This window comes from Scophthalmus maximus, chromosome 9, assembly GCF_022379125.1.
Source record: "Scophthalmus maximus strain ysfricsl-2021 chromosome 9, ASM2237912v1, whole genome shotgun sequence".
In the NCBI taxonomy this organism is placed as follows: domain Eukaryota; kingdom Metazoa; phylum Chordata; class Actinopteri; order Pleuronectiformes; family Scophthalmidae; genus Scophthalmus; species Scophthalmus maximus.
This window is the reverse complement of record NC_061523.1, coordinates 10,656,214-10,671,339: the sequence shown is the minus strand read 5'-3', so window position 1 is coordinate 10,671,339 and position 15,126 is coordinate 10,656,214. Positions and strand designations below refer to the sequence as shown.

General features: G+C 42.2%; 1 protein-coding gene and 1 long non-coding RNA gene across 3 annotated transcripts in view; both read right to left on the bottom strand.

Annotated features, from left to right (window-relative positions):
- Positions 1–4,946, bottom strand: part of nlgn3a (neuroligin 3a) — a 112,875-nt gene extending 107,929 nt beyond the window's left edge. Inside the window, exon 1 of one of the 2 annotated variants that reach the window (XM_035650278.2) lies at positions 4,582–4,946. The gene's annotated coding sequence lies outside the window, so the exon portion shown is untranslated. The remainder of the gene's footprint in view (positions 1–4,581) is intronic. The other variant, XM_035650280.2, reaches the window with a different exon arrangement.
- Positions 4,947–8,255: 3,309 nt separating this feature from the next.
- LOC118320045 lies at positions 8,256–14,075 on the bottom strand. Its single transcript, XR_004796200.2, has 2 exons — positions 13,917–14,075; positions 8,256–10,878 (listed from the first exon to the last, which is right to left on the bottom strand). It is a non-coding gene; the product is annotated as an uncharacterized LOC118320045 (long non-coding RNA).
- Between the last annotated feature and the right edge of the window lie 1,051 nt (positions 14,076–15,126).

Sequence of the window (15,126 nt, the reverse complement as noted above, 5' to 3'; positions counted from 1 at the left end):
CCATGAATTAGATGGGTCCTCGCTACTGTGTCCTGCCAGACCCACACAATAGTCACCCCATGTTAAGAAAATGAGGAGAGAAAGGGGCTTTTGCGATTGCTGTTCTGGATAAGAGGCAGGAGAATTGATGGGCGAGGACGCACACGCTGCCGCGGCAACCTTACCTGGACAGTAACGTTCATCCCCAGGATTTAAAGTGTTGACTCGCTGTCACTTGTCTGTATATTTTCTGGGTGGATTAAGGGGAATAAAATGCAATTTGAATCATGCGGATTAAGGTGAACTTTTCAAAAACAAACAGGCAGGGCCTCACCCCTGTCAGCCACAAAGTAAAGACAGAATGACTCTCCCTTTGTTCATTTCAGACTTTCCTGAAATAAGTAATTCTCTGACAGGTATTTTAAAAATCTAAATAAGCTGGCAAGCTACAGATTTGGAATATAAGAGGACAGAAAGTACAGATCATGGTACAACCAGAGAAATCTAATAATGCAAATAACAGCAAGCAAATCTCTGCAACAGTTTCACGAATTTAAATCAATTCGATTCATATAAACACGCCGCCCGAGTTGATTGTTTCCATTAGCGAGAAAGCGCTCATTTGTTTTGCATGTTGCACATGAATGTTGGGTTTTATCCCAGTCTTAGCTTGTGTACTGCGGGTCTCAAGTACAGCTTTGCCTCTGAGAGACACTCTCTCTCCCTATCATGACATTATCCCACCACCACTTTCTGTTTCTCTCCACGTGATGCATTTTTTAAAAGTCTCCTTTAAAAGGGACAACAATCAAAAATAGCTCCTCCCGGCTGCCGCACACTAGGTCACGTCAGCGATCTTATCTCAGTGAGGCCCCTTCCTCGGCCTGTGTGTTATTGAGTGTAACTTGTCAAATTAATAAATTAATGATAAATAGACAACTTCTGGCAGACAGTGAGTGGAGGCATACTGTGTGACATCTGCTTTGTAGTATGAATGGCAATGTCCAAAATAATCTTGTTTACTAAGCAGACACTGGTCTTTGGCAGGGAAACCTGTTAGTCGGGGGAAATCTCTGTTAAATATGCTATGTGCAGTAGACTTGAGGCGTATCTTTGTGCCTCAGGCCAAAACCATTTTGTTCGTCAAACAAAGACACTGTCATCTTTTCACAGATTCAACAAATATGTCTTATTCATTATTAAAAACGAAAATGATACGAGTGTAACTGGTGGATTGCCGCTCGGCTTGAGTAATACCCACAAAAAACAGTTGGGGTTGTTTTTCGGCAATTCTATCACAAAAGGTGCGGTGAAAGCGTATCCTCCTTAGGACACAGCAAGAGACGAGCTCATCCTCCTTCATTAGTCACTGTACATCCATGTTTGTGGAGGAAGAGATTATGAAAGTTGACACATCATGAGACACAGTTTGACTTGGGTTTAAAAGATTTAGTTTTTTTGCCTCATCAGTTGGCGTCGGCAATCAGAAACCTGAGGTACCGTGAATCATTTACAATGCAAGTGGAAATAACATTAAGGACTGGAATTCTCTTTTTAGGCGGTAAATGGTGAGTCTGTTTAAGAAGTTTCTGTCACAAGCTATTGTGTTTTTTCATGATTGTCAGCCATCAAGGCCTGTGCAATCAAATTGTTTTCCTGGGAATGCGGTGAAACGAAGATCTCAAAAAACAAAAATCTCCACAAATGCCTTGTTGTTTTTCTTCCTCTGTGTGTCTGTGTGTCTGTGTGTGTGTGTGTGTGTGTGTGTGAAAACGGTGCTAGAACGATGACAGTCTTTCCCTCAGCTGCAGGACACGCAGTGATAGGACATATTTTCAGAAGGTCAGAGGTATCCATTTGGGAAATTATTTAGTTCCTGCTCCTGCTGCTTCAAGACAACACGTCAAACACAATGAAGAATATGAGGAAACCTTCCACAAATAACCTTCCACGGCCTTTCTCAAATACGCAACAACACACCTCTGCCTATACACAGAGGAGCATGCGCGCTAACACACCTCAGCCCATGCGCCTGGATATGAGAGTAATAATGAGAGCGCGACGAGAGAGAAACTGAAGGCTAAAGAACAAGCGGCCATGGCTCAACCATGTTAAGTCAGGCCAAGACGTACTCGGGTGTATCTCACGTTAGGTCAGGAAGAAGCCTCTTTGACCTTTGCAGCAGACAGGGAGTCTCATGGAGCTTTTCTTGAGCACTTCTGAGATTCACAGGGTAAACAATGGACTCATTGCTGCACTTTGAAATGTGTGTGTTCAGGAGAGTGTGTTTCACGCCTGTCAGTGCATCACGTGTTGGCCCAACCCTTCCACCCCACGCCGTCTTGAAAATGAATACAGTCAGGGGTCAGCGTTCTCCGCAATTATTCACAAACTGTGTTTTTATCATAAATTAAAGGAAAACCAGCATTTGTCCTAGCACGGGTGTTGGGCCACCACATGCTGCCAGAAAAAAGCTTCAGTGTGCCTTCGCATTAATTCTGCAAATCTGTGGATTCTACTGGAGGCATTACATTCATCTAAATGTTATTCCCTCATTTGGTGTTTTGATGGCGGTGGTGCAGAGGGCTGAAGAAACACGTCGGCCCTAAATCTCCCATTGCTGTTGAATTGGGTTGAGATCATGTGACTGCGAAGGCCACGGCACATGATGCACGTCGTCTCCCCACCCCACGAGTGAGGGCACTGTGTTCTTGGAGCTTCTCCTTTAATTTGTCACCCGTCTGGAAGTTAAGCTGCCACGATTGTTACACGGCTCCATCACAGCCGAGAGAAATGCAGAAGAAAAAAAAGAGGGAAGAATGGGTTTTAAAACAGCGGGGAACTTGAAAAATAGCACTTTGCTGGACTGGAATACAAACACCGAAGGGCCTTAGAGAGAATTCACAAGCAGCGGCAGCAGCAGCAGCATGCATAATCCTCCACATGATATTAAAGACGCACATACAATATAAATGACCACAATTTGCCTGCAAATCAAATCAAAATCCAAAGAGTCCTAATCAAATTTAATAGGGGTTTTAAATGTGGGGCAACAAAAAGAATCAATTCTATGAGTCTTTGTTATTATGACCCATTAAGGACATATCTCACCAACAGTGTGGTATACATGCCAAGGAAAATGCTGGATCATTTCCCTAAATGCTTAGGTATCAGCGACACGTTGCGTATTCATCCAATCACCATGACAACTGCATTTCCACTCCCTCTTTCCTTCTTTTTTTTTGCGTTCAACTCTCAGAGTTAATTATTCTTACTCTACCGCTGACAACAATGAGACTATTTATCGCTGCTCTTGGGCCATGTGTCCAGGAGTTTGATAATGTGAGAAAGTAGACACAAGTGGCCTGCAGGGTCGTCCAATTTAGCACAACACACTCTTCGTTCGCACGATATTCGTGCATAATGTTTCTACTGCTGTGTGAATATGGGGAAATGGGGCTGCTTACCACCGTTTATCTAGCACAGCAATTGAATACATGTATAAAAAAAAAATTTAAAAAAGAAGAAAAAAGAATGCCATCAAGAAATGAAAAGAGATAGGTTTTTAGACTGCAATATCAGATATTTGTCCCACAACGGGGACACATGGGTGTGCCTTTTTAGTTTCGGTGATGGACCAATGAAATAATACCCACATACACCAAATTTAAAAAATACATTATACATTATATTTATTTCTGTGTCAAAATGTCAGAAAGAATTCCAAGCAAACTCATTAAATCGGATTCGTAATGTAATGAGGCATTCATCCACCCAAAAAACTTCCAAAGAAATTAATTAATGAGCAAAACTTTTCTTTTTTAAACGACACAGTTGTACAATTGCAATCCCCACGTATGCCTGTGGCAGATCAGCCTGCTCCTCAGCACAACAGATGGGTGTATATGTATTGCTACAAACTGGTGGCAGATCTCACCCGCATTAATCTAAAAAAAAAGAAAAGAAGAAGAAAGACGTCTTAGATCTGGTGGCATCCTGGCAGATTGGATTCAGCAGCTCTCCCTTGAATATTCGGTCAACTTCAGAGTTGCGATATGATTTGTCCAAAAAAAAAAAAGAAAGTCACCGGGCTAATTCATCTGTTCTATAGGCAGAGCAGCGAGGGGGGGGCTGCGCGTCACCGCTCCATCACGCACACGACGTGTCTTCAGCCCAAGTAACAAGTGCCCTGAACAATCAGCAGCTTCTTCTTCTCTTTCTCTCTTTTCGTCGCTCGGCATCGGTGTGCGCGCGGACCCGTCACACGCGCCGCTGCGGCCGCAACACGCGCAGTTGCCCGTGCGCCTGCGACAGGAGCCGGGCGGCTGCGCTCCGTCCGAGGCGCTCGACCCGGACGCCTCCTGGACGTGGACGCGTGGCCGGTGCCGGCCGCGTCGCCACAGACACACCAATTGCCCACGAGGTGGAAACATAGCCTCGGTCATAGTTTCAATTCTCTCGTTACACCGATATTCAAATTGAACCTGCAACCTCCGAAGTCACTCGGCACGCAGACACCCTGGAGATCTTCTCTCTCTCTCTCTCTCTCTCTCTCTCTCTCCCTCCCAGCGCCTGGTCAAGTCTCGTCAAATCATGACTCACCTGCCGTGTCGAGTTGTCATTCCCCCCATGCCGTTGTTTTCTGAAACCAAAAGCCGGGTCACCGGTCCCACTGTCTCGGGGGTCTTCACTCGCAGTCGAGTGTGTGTACTCCAGATATCCGTGCGGTCTGCGCACTGCTCGCTCGTCGGGGATGACCTTCCTGTGAGGCGACAGCGGCTCTCATCGTGCTCGCCGCGCTGTCATCTCAGGGCATTCCGCCCGTGTTGTATGTTCTTTTTCTCTTATTTGTATTTCTATTGGATTTTTCCAGCGGCAGCCTGTCCCCCCGTAGTCCTGGCGCGTTCCGCTGCTTTCGCCTTGACTCCTTGGCTCAACTCGAGCTTCCCCGGGAGCGCGCAGCGCGATCCCGCCCGGCTATTCGGGAGCGCCGATTGGAGATGGAGAAGAGAGTTACTAGGTAACCAAGGGCACACGCATCATACATGAAAGGGAGCGGAGGATTTATGTCTTGTGTGCTCTGCCCATCTCCTCTGCCTCCTTTGACAGCTCATGGGCGTTTTTAATATTTCCATGATGGGACACACTTCAATTTCTATATAAAGAAAAATCCTTATATCATCATATCAAAGGCATTATTCTTCGAGGGGGCCAAGGTCTTTTTTGGGGGGGGGGGGGGGATTCTGAAACCCTCAGGTATTACATGTTTTTTGCAATTTCCCTTAATATCAACATAAAAATGCGAAAAAAGATTTTTACAAAGATGAAGGAGGGTCAATACCATAGAGGAGGACTTCTGGAGAAACATGAAAAGAGGCATTTGAAAAGTTCCTTAAAAGATGAAAAGGCTACTTAAAGCTTAAAATACTGCTGTTTTGGAAGGAATAAAGTTTGAGGATGTATTCCTCACTCAATTAATTAACAAAGCTATTACATACAGTATATTTATTTAGTTAACAATCAGCTCCTCAGGAGCAGCATAAGACACAAAACACCTTACTAAAAACAGTGATTTACTATGGTCTTCATAAATTTGGGGGATTTGTGAGAGACTTTAAGTGAATCAGGCTTCGAAAACTCTCCTTCATTTCCCATAAGGCAGCTTGATTGACATAATCAGCGTAACTTTCTCAGAATTGAAGGAGCTTCCCCAGAGCCGCAGACATCATCATACACTATTTGTCATAGCGTGAGAAGTTCTCTTCATGACTAGAGCGTGTGTCGAAATTGGTGAAGTGCCCCTTTAAGATCAGATTGATTTAGAAAATGAATGTGAGATAAAATGATAACACATCAGCAGGTGGGGGATGAATAGGGGTCTTAAACATTTAGTTAAAATCATTACATGGCCACTTTTATACACTTGATTTTTAACTCACTTACATTGTAGTTATGGCATAGTCAGCTCTATTTTGATTTTAGAAGAGCCGGAGTCTGAGCAGAAGGCTCAGTCAAACCTCTTCAGCCCGTCTTATTCAAGCTTTCAAGTAATGTCAATTTTATCTGAAAAACAAAACCACAGATCACCATTTGGCCTCAGAGAGCTTTACAGTTTGTGCAATATTTAACGCTCTCTGTCCTTTAGTTCCTCGATTCAGATGTAGAAAAACTCCACAGCCACAAAGAGAAAAAGAGAGAGGATTCCTCTTCAAGGCATTATATACAGAACAACGTGAACTTTTAAGAAACATATCTGTAATTTATGTGCAAGCAGCTCTCAAATATTTGTAGCTCCTTGAAGCTGCACTGCATTATGGAAATAATCATTTAAAAGAAAAAAAGTAACTTGTTCCATGGTATAACTATTCTTTAGACCTGTCCATATAGGATGCTACGGGACATTTTATCCCTCCGTATAACTTTGCTCCCTCTGCTGACATATTTAAATCTTGGTTGAAAACCCATCTCTTCTCCTTGGCCTTTAAATCCAATTGAAATTAATACTATATCTTCAGTGCTTGGTCTTTCTGTGTCATTTCTCTACAGTATGTGTCATTGTGTCTGTTTATTTTATTTTTTTTATTGGTTTACTGAAGTTGCCAGCACTATTTGTTGTTAAATGTCCCCATTATATGAAGTTGACATGCCTTTTCACTGGAAAGGAATTCTTCATCAAGACCTGGGTGAAATAAAGTTCTTTAAATCCAATGCACTTTAGGAGGTTATATGCAAATAACATCACTCCTTAAGGTTAAACGCAATTGAACCGCTAAACTGTACGTTAAAAATACACCGCAGAAAATAAGTAGTGACAAGTGAGCAGTGCGGGTCTATTTCGATTTCGCAAACTCTGTGCAGTAATTACAGCCATCATCCATGTACTGTACAGCCGCCACTCACACTCCTTCAAAGGTGCCAATCACTGAAATCAAGTGTATGGAGCAGGCACCACGGCATACATAAACTGTGTGACTGTGTAAAAACCATGTCCTTATGCAGAGGAAATGTCTCTAGTTTAAACAAGCGCCACAGCTCATGTGTGTGGGATTGAACACTCAATATTCTTACAGTGAAAAACTTTGATTATCATTAAAATAAGGCAGGGATACTGACATGAAACAGACCAGAATGCAATGCATCCATTAGTGCCATAATCATGGTACACCATTATTTTTTAAAGCAGCAACTTGAGTCATATGCTTTAGGAGAGCTTATGAGAATGACGCGGAAAATTAACATTGTGGAGGTTTTCCCAAAAGTGGTCGTGCGAATTAATGCACAGAAGCAACATGTGGCGTAGGTTTTAGAGGGGGGAACAGGCGAGTCATTTATAATCACAAGGACAAAGAGTAGGCAGAGTTCGCGAACAGATGAATGTTGTACCTGAGGTGACTGCATGGGTAAGTACAAAAAATAATGATGGAAAATAATATTTATGCCGAAGGCGTCGGTTTGTGCATCCTGTAACAGTTGTAATTGTGAACTGTGCCTTTAAGACAAACCGGGTTGCTTAGTTACAGCACGAGGGATGCAGCGTTACTAGACGGCGTCCTGTGTACCCTTGACTAGTTGAGTGGCGCTTCTTGCCTATTACGAGAGCTCCTGTTTCCTTTTGCTTCTCAACTGTGTTGTCACTGATAAAATGGTGGCCGTTCAACCGGGCTTTGTAAGGTTGATGTGTAAATAAGTTAATAAACGGCGAGCACCGTGGAAACCCCAGACACTTGTTGCCTTGTGAGCTCCTTGAATCCAAAAACATCGAACCCAAAAAATCACAGTGCCTTAATTCGGCCGTGACAGCTCTCCATTCTCTGTCTCACCACCTGAAACATTGTGAATTCTAGTATTCTCAGAGCATTGCACTGAACAGTGTCTACTAATATTTCATTTTCCCTATGTTTAAAATTGCTGGTCACAAAGCCCAAATTAATTTGGCTCGAGGGAAGTGAGAACAAAGTTCTATGAGCTCAAAAAATTAAGAAAAAAATCATAATCACCCAAAAAATTAACTCATAAAAAATTGCCTGTTTGATGATGTTCAATCAATCAACACGCAGCCTTGAGGGAAGAACATTTCAAACAGGTGGAACTGACTTCGCGTTCAGAATACACTCCGGGGCGCAACACTGGATGTATTTGAAAATGATTTTGTTTCTTGGTTGATTGATTGTGAAATTGCTCTTACTTTTAAGTGCTTTTATCCCATTATCATTTACAAATATCATACAAAACAACAACACACTGCCAGGGAAATAATTGCATTTGCTAAAGAAAAATTTGGTATTTGGATGTGATTTATTAGAAATTTTTCAGCTTGTTTATTGGAGACAGTGGCCAATAATGAAAAATAAAAATGTAAATGAGCAGGAGTTACCTGACATCTAAATGCCACACGTTTTCAGTTGTCGCTGGTCAGATGTTAAGAACGACGTTAAAATGACATTTTGAAAGTAATAAGGACTCTAGTCATGAAGCTCCACAGAACAGAAGAGAAGGAAAGAAAGAAAAAAACAAGGAACAAACAAAGCTCAGGTCTGTCAAAAACTGTACAGTCAAGATTACGGAAAAACTTCAAGCAGGATATGCACGAAAAAAATTTATATGAATACAGTAAACAAGACAGGGCAGCAGGACGAGAGAGTCAGCAGAACAGTGAAGAGGACAACTGACATCCTGATGACCACAACTGTCTGTCAATAAAGAATCACCTCAGAGGAAGTAAAGGAATTGTGAGTATTTAGAGCTGGAAAATGTGTCGTTGTGATAACTGACTGTGTGATACAGTATTGTCTTCTAAAGGGGAGCACGCCTTCCAAAGGAAAGAAGAAGAAAAACAGTACCTGGGCAACATCCATCCATCCACTAATCTTTATAATATACGCCTGTGTCTTAGCCAGTCCCCTTTGGTTTTAGTCAGTAAATGCCTTTTTTGAACGTGTTAACCCACACAGACATTCTCAACACTTCTGACGCTCGGATTAGAGGAAACACGAAATGTGAAAATGTGGTATAAATTATCCAGCATTGCTCAACACATCAAGCCGCCAAGTAGGCCACATATTTACTCTTATCTGCGGCTGAGTTCTTCGGTCATTCACGGCCTCTGTAGCAATATTCTTTTTCTACTCATAACCATTATGAGTGTGTTCATCTGCGGCCCAAGTTTCTCATTTCTTTAGCGGCCGGACCGTGACTGAATCGAGAGGATCAATAGTTTATCGCGCTTCATTCAAAAGTGAAAGACAAAGAAAGAAGCTGTCGACCAGCGTTGGGATCACACGCTTGGCCTTAATGAAGCCAGGTAATACAGGAACAGCCTCGGTTGAAGTTTGGCCCCAGGAGGCGAAATAAGACTACAAAGGCTATGTATCGCAAAACCCCAGAAAAAAAACGAAAAAACCTTGTGCGACTGTGACAATCCCTAACGAACAGAAACACAATTCACTTCAAAAAAGGCCTCTTTTTGATCAAAACGCTGTGGCCTTATTACGTCTCCCTTTATTACAGTCTATCGTCGGGGCCAAGTGGGCATAACACAGTCATCGACTGTCTTCGCAAAAGATCTGCTTTTCCCAACAAAAAAAAAAGCCACCTCATGCTGCACAGCAGCGGAACACGGCTGCAAGGCAACAGCCGCAGCGGACGGAGCGCTGCAGAGAAAAGTTGGGTCGCAGTTTCAGCGGGCTGCGGTCAACTATCTGCTGTTTGTTAGAAGCCTGTTTTACAGTGAGACTGGGCCTGTTCCTCTGACATTCATGACATCGTGATGCGTTATCATGGAAAGCAACATGATTACAGTACAATGCTCTCTAACACAGCCCACTTCCCACTGCAGGAGAACTGGTTGGTTACAAAGCAGAAGGCTTTTCCTTTGTGTTTGGATCTCTGCTCTGAATCTGACCGCCGTGATCTACAGCAGCCTTTTGTTTTTTTGTTTGTATCTTTACATGGTCAAAGAATCACCGTTAAGGTACACTTGCGTTATTTTGTTGAATGTATAGGCCTGCACAGAGCTCAAGTATAGTTTAACCTGCGACTTGAGCAATAGAGCGTGTTGTTTAAAGCTCAGTCTTGTGCCTGGGTCATGTGACGCCTGTGGCTTAAAACATCCATCTGCCTCGTGTGATGTCTGCCTCTGTGCTGGTGTCCTCACTCCACATCTGTGACAGTGATCTGAGAAGTTAATACTGACATGCTTGCCTTAATGAGATATTTAAATATCAATTTGAGTGATTCAGAAATGGCTTTTACAGTCACTCTGGAGAAAGATTTTTTTTATTATTATTATGAATGGTATTATCTGGTGTTTCTGTGGTTTCAGTTCTGTGAAACTCCCTTTTCCCCCAGAAGCTCGTAATTTACTTCAGCTTGTAATAAAATCGTTAAAATCAATATCATGTGTGAAATGATTAATATGTTTGATAAGGGGCTTCATAATGAGCAGGATAATGCAGCTTCAAATTGCCACTGATCACAGATAAAGCGTTGGCTCTTGCTGTTGTGTGGCCAGGTGCTCTCAAAGAACTTGGACAAATGTGATCTCAGCCATAAAGCAATAAATTTGGGATCGGCAAAGAGGAGAGGATGAAAGCACCAAGGAGAGAAGGGAGCGGCCGGGAGTTTGGAAGCTGACACATTTAAAGCTCAAACACGTTATTACAACCTGGTCCTGGTGCTTCTTAACTGTATCTTATCTTGATTTATTGTCACTTGTATTTTAGTTTAAGAGTCAAAGGGATCAATGAGCCCCACAACTTCCCCGGTCTTGTACAGTCACACAGTCTTGTTCCGTCATCACATGTGATGTCTCTGATCACAGACAGCCCCAAATGATCAGATAACAGTGAGACTCAAAAACAAGGCAAGGCGAGCTTCGTGCAGACGGTTGTCTCGTAGAGCCTGTGGGGCACAGAGAGGGAAATATTTAAACCATGACTTCCTGTTCATTAATTGCTCTGGTGCCCATTTTCCGTATACTTCCAGATCACGCAGTAATACTTTTACAGTCATGCATGGGCTCAGTGGAATTAAATATGTCTGGGTATATTGATTTCATATATAGACAAAGGAAATGAACCCTAATCCAACATTTCTGATGCAGTCTGGCGGCTCATCAAAATCAAGTTTGGCCAGCTATTAATATTTATGATATGCCAACACAGATGTCTATTCACAAACACATGTGTAAACACAGCACATTGACATATATGAAATATGACACATTTTCAATACAAAGTTTACAATTACTTATCTGCCGGAGCAAACCAAAGATTATATGTCATGTGCTCAATGCACAATTCCGCATAGCAAATAAAAGAATAGATGAATGACAGATACAGTTATAAATATGATAATGCCAAAATTTGGTAATTTTCTCACTGGATAAAAAAAAACGCACAAAACTATAACATCAAATCTATCCCAGGAGAAATGTGAGTCTTGTTGACAGTTTGAATGGACATGATGTTTTTTTAGATGAACCTATTACAGATTAATCAGGATCTCCTGTTCTCTGTTGTTAACGGTTAGATGGACTGAGTGCTTCCGTCAGCTCTGTCTGGAGCAGATGTCCAGTGCAGAGCATTACACAGCGCTCATGTGAGCACTCTAAAATACTTCCTCTTTCATTTTGAGTAATTTGAAGCCTTATTTCTCTTATTGTAGCTTTGCCCGAGAGGGCCGCACAGTAATCTCTGCCGGAGCTTGACCAACTCACTCAGCACCTTCCCTGCCCTTCAACCTCCGGTTTGCCGACCGATTATCAAAAAATATAAAGTGGGGTGGGGGCAAATGTTACCATGGCTTTTGAACCCACAGAAATGAAGCCATATCATTATTTTTTTTTTCATCTTGTGCGAAATTGAGCAAGCTATATGGACGACTATTGAAATGTATTGCTTCAGGATCCTGTGGCGACGAGTGCACAGTTTGAAATATGGTGGAGCAGCAGGCAGCCACGTGGTGGCAAACAAACGCAAAATTTGCGTAAAGATAGTGAGGTTGAAAAGAGGAGTAAACGTTGTCTACATGGATAAAAATCTGATGCAGTGATGGTCATTTCCCCCTTCCCAATCTGACATAAAGTCTGTTTTGCAAGTTAGAAAATGTTGCTTTTAAGTCTTCAGACTCTTGACAGTGTTGTAATACTTTCATGGTTTTACTCACAGTTCATGTCCACAGTCACCTCACGTTAATCCCCCTGTAAAATTGTACACGCCCTTCTACCGTTGCTCCTCGTAAACATCCATTTTCAGCTATTTGTGGTTTCAGAGCACATTTATGTTATTTTGTTGGAAACACTCAAGTCTCAAGTTTCAGTGATTAGGTTTCAGGCAGAGGTTGATTACAGTGGCCCACATCAGCCACTTTGCCAGGTACCCAAAACAATCATACCTCTATAGGAGCCCAATAAGTCAAATCAAGGAGTTTTAATCAAGCCGTTGTCGTGTGCTCGCGACACCGGCGTTTTCATCAGACACACTTTTTTTCCACTCGTGTAGTATTTACTGCTGCGCTAAATTTATTAGGACACACTATTATGTATGAAAAATCTTTGCGGCATTTTCTCTGAAAAGGGTTAGTCACAGCATGTGTGCCCAGAATTTAGGGATATTTTTGTGCCAAGCGCCCAGGGCTCTGCTGGTCTTTCCCTCACACAAGTCTTTTAAGAGAGCTAAATCCAACATGCACAATCTATTGTGCACAGATGATTTCACTGTCTCCTCCACCCATTATCATATCTCCTGCGTATAATTACAGAAAAAAAACAAAGTAATGGAGCTAACCAGGACGGCGCAACTTGAAAATGTTTAATTTTTATTTGTCAAATATTCTCTGAGTGATTGTGTTGGAGTGAATTCTTTTGCCAGTTGAGAAAGCTCAACTCAAACTGTTTGCTATCAGTCTGTTTATGCTTAAGTGATATTTGCCTAAACTGTGCACTAGGCAAAAAAAAAAAACGGGGAAAAAAAACAGCTAGACAAGAGCTTGGCTCTCATGCTCAGATTTCCATATTTATTGCTGGAGATCCTGCAGGGAGTTCAACAGAATGCCAATCGTCGAGCTGACTCACCGGGACAAATATGCATCTCGAGCCTGCACTCTACAACACAGACCCCGTGCTGTATGACGCTTGATTTATCAAAATCCTCTTTTTCAAGCTAAATGCTACAGTATAAGTAGCCCCCAGTGTCAGCGGGGGGCTGCGAAACTGGCATACAGCTCTGCTGTGCTCTGTCGATGTTGCAACAACCACAACAGCGATGATGACAATAATCATGTATTCATAGAGCTAATTTTAGGAGTTGAAGTGCGTCGCACAGGGCAGAAAATCAGAATATCATTTTATTATACAGAGGTGTAAGTAACAGCGCTGACTTAGCCTGCCTTATTTCTCTGATGGTCCTTTTGAGACCAATGTTCAGAATATTGGGGGTGTCAAAACATACCACGGATCTGAAAAAAAAACATTATTGTAACAAATCTTACTCTTTTTTTTTTTTTTTTTTTACTTTCCTCAAATATTAGCTTTTTTTCTTGGACATTTCAGAATAATTTTACTTCTTCCAGACTCTCAAAAGAAACAAAAAACATGTCCTGTGGTTGAACTGGTCACAACTGGCACGCACTGGCACGCCATACATATATATATATATATATACTGTGATTTCAAACAAAAAGGCTTTTAGTTATTGATTTTAAATATGTACATCTGGTTAATGTGTATCTAATGTGGAAATGAAAACTTTTGGGGCTTTGACTTATGATGAACCTGCTATGATGTTAAAACTGATTGCACAGTGTTGTGGTGATTAAAAACAACATCTGTGCTTTTTTTCTTTTCTTTTCGAGTTGCATAACCAAAACAAGCCAGGCTGCTAGCATTGAGTTAGCCGCGATGCTAACGCTAGTCAAAGTAGGAGCTTGAGTGTACATACTTCTTTCTTCTCCTCCGTCTTCTCCATGGTGCAGTTGATAACTTTCCTCGGGAGCTCTGAGGAAAAGTACCTGCGTCCTTACTACACGATTTCCAAAGTCGTACGATCGATGTGCCGGTTCATACTACAGGAAGTGCTCTCTTGTGGTCGTGAGGCGTTCAGTCGTTGGGCCGTTCACACCACGTGACTCGCTGCGACACGCGCCAAACAGGAATTGTTTATGGACGTCGGTAAGACACTGTTCAAGAAACTGTTGCAGAATACTACTGTTGAAAGGTCAGAAACAGGAAGTAGTTTGAACGGACGCTCTGTGTGTTGTGTGGACGGAGAGAACAAACTTGACGCTGTCAAGTTGCCTCTTTAAAACACACAGGGTTCTTTAGAACTATTGAACCATGTGTGTTTTTTGGGTTGTTTTTTTATGTGTTGAGGTATAGCTCGTTATCCCACAAGAACAACAAAGAAAGGAAGATAAAAATGGCATGTGTGGGAAATCAAACAGCCGCGGGTGAAACAAACTAACGTGCTGAACCCTGACAGGGTTTAGAGGCACCGCCATACTCTGATCCTCAAAGCAAACTTATTTCCACCTCATCACTGCATGATGGATGTGTCGTCTCTCTTTTGTCTCTGTACCTGCAGAAACAGGCACATGAGCACTACCTCTGTCTCTCTCACACACACACACACACACACTCACCTGGGAGCATTAAAAAATGTCTAATTCTATCTGATGCAAATGTATGCATTGCCATTTTGCACTACGAGTCAATTATACTGCCATGCTTATTTTGAAGGTGGAGGCACCTCCAGACATTAGTATGCCAATGTGTTTAAAGGCCAATTTCACCCTGCATGCCTCTGGAACAAAACCGTCAAAGAATTTGCATTTCAACAGAATATCACTTTTCACTGCCTGTTTATGAATCTGTGTCCCATTGGTGCTCCTATTTCACATTTCCAAGCCCGGATGCATAATCGCTTTTGTGTAAAATTGTCTTCATTGAGTTGTAATAAGCAGAAAAAGATGCCAAAGGAGAACAGTGTTTTTGTCCCCCTCTCACGTATCGTACTTTCCAGAATTTTGCTGAGAGTTGGTGTTTTCTTTTGGGGTTTTTCTTTGAGTGTGTGTGTGTGTAAGTGTGTGTGTGTGTGTGTGTGTGTGTGTGTGTGTGTGTAAGTGTGTGTGTGTGTGTGTGTGTGTGCGTGT